Below are 2,126 nucleotides of genomic sequence, written 5' to 3' on the forward strand. Positions count from 1 at the left end.
TTAGAACCTATCGAGAAAAAGCAATTCTAATGACTTTGAAAAAAGTTGCATCTGAACCTTTTACATTATTTTGGCAAAAGTTTTAATTTATTACAAAGAAAAGGCTAATGAAAATGATGTCTCGTTAGAATAATCAAGCGTTGTAAACAAGTCGAGTCTAAGTTTAAGTAAGCTCGAATTTGTTTCGTTTAACTTAATGCAGCTTAAGCTTGACTTGTTTCAAACTCTATCTTTAAAACTCGAGTTCAACTCACAAGTAATTTAATTTGTGTGAATGCTTTTCACCCGGATCCGGTTTGTATACATCGTTTACTATTTATTTGATTATTTTTATGTGTATGTATTACTATTTTCTATATATATGAGCTCCTTTTTGTAGCCCGAGTTCGAGTTCGTCTCATTTGATTTAAGCGGAACTCGAATAGTTTTGGAGTAAACAACCACCAATATTTCTTAAATTTCTTTGGAGGGTACAATAAATAAAGCCCACCCACTATCAAATGCTTTATATACACTTACCAAAGAAAGGGAGAGGTAAAAAAAGCCAATCCATGAGAGGCCAAGAGCCACGATCAAGTTCTTCTTGTGCAGCTTGCAAGTTCATGAAAAGGAGGTGCACCCTTCACTGCCTCTTTGCACCTTATTTTCGAGCCGATGAGCCCAAAAAGTTCGCCAAGGTCCATAAGGTCTTTGGGGCTAGCAATGTCACCAAGATCCTAAACGAGGTCCCCGAGCCACAAAGACAAGATGCAGTCAATTCCCTGGTGTTTGAGGCCGAGGAGCGGCTCAAAGACCCAGTATATGGGTGTATTGGCGCAATAGCATCTTTACAAGATAAGATGTTCCAACTACAACATGATCTAGCCTTGGCTAAAGCTCGGCTAGCTAGATGCTCTACTACTAGAACATCTTATGCTTCTTGTTCCACTACTACTTCACCATTCTCCATGTTGGATGGGGATTTTGGTATGACATCTCTTGACATCTTTGTTGTGGATCAGGGTTGTGGATTGACGACTGAGTTTCGTCCACGCTCATTTCCATGACATCGGTTTAAACTCCACTCAAATGTTTGACTATGTATATATCTATGATAACAAGACTCTACGCGCTCCCTATCTCTTCTATGGTTGTTAATTTAGGGATATAAGGCATGTTCTCCTAGAATTGTATTTGAACCACTTCTATGAGACTACTATATAGTTCATGAGCTCAGCTTCTAGATGTTATGCGTTTGTGTCCTGTGTAAAATTTATCTGTTATGTGGATTTGAAGCAATTAAAATGAGACTTGATGGGCTTTGTTGTATTATTGATCTTGAAAAAAATTGACAAAACATATGCTTTTCTTGTGCTTCCTTTTCATGGTATTTGCAAATGCAATTTGTAATTCTTATCTCAAATTTAGAAATTGCAATAGTATGGCAAATAAATATGCAAATTACAGAAATTATATTTTGCATTTTGGTCATAATAAAGTTTTATTTAATACGTGTTCGCTTTATAATAATTCACTATTTTGGACAATTTTGCTTAACACCCTTTTGAAAAGTCAAGACATATGACATTTAATTTTGAAAATAAAAAAAAATGCCTGATTTATTTTTAGTTTGCAACAAAGATTGTGAATTTGAGTCTCATTTAAAACATGAGACATGAAGTAAATATGAGAAAAGAAAACTGTTACTCAGTTAATAAAAAAATCCACTAAAGTGCTTTATAGAAACGAGATTACATATCCCATAGGCCTAACAACTTATTATTAAAAAAATAATTAACATTGACAGTGTACAAAACGAAAACATAGTCATATATCTGACTTTGACTTTCTTTACTCAAATTTAACCTTTATAAAAGTTAACAAAATTATGTTCAAAGCTCTTTAAAAAAAAGTAATTCACTAATTACTTAGATGAAAGTAAAAGGTAAGATCTGTTCTTCACGTATGTAATAGAAAACATGAATGTTATGATAAACCTATAACTAAAACATACCTGTTATAGCAGAGAGAGTAGCCATGGCTGATGAGAATCCTCGAGACGACATGATAGTCAGATTAGTCGAGTTCCCTTTTAGAATGTATATTAGTGATGGGGATTAGGGTTCTTGAAAAACCGAATTATGAAG

At 34.1% G+C, this 2,126-nt stretch overlaps 1 pseudogene; it reads left to right on the top strand.

Moving 5' to 3' along the window:
• Nucleotides 1-510: 510 nt before the first annotated feature.
• On the top strand, nucleotides 511-1,289 carry LOC143592432 (LOB domain-containing protein 21 pseudogene; annotated as a pseudogene).
• The last annotated feature ends 837 nt before the right edge of the window (nucleotides 1,290-2,126 follow it).

This window comes from Bidens hawaiensis, unplaced genomic scaffold (genome assembly GCF_021521415.1).
Source record: "Bidens hawaiensis isolate Kalapana, Puna unplaced genomic scaffold, B.hawaiensis_p1.1 tig00040766_1, whole genome shotgun sequence".
Lineage (NCBI taxonomy): Eukaryota > Viridiplantae > Streptophyta > Magnoliopsida > Asterales > Asteraceae > Bidens > Bidens hawaiensis.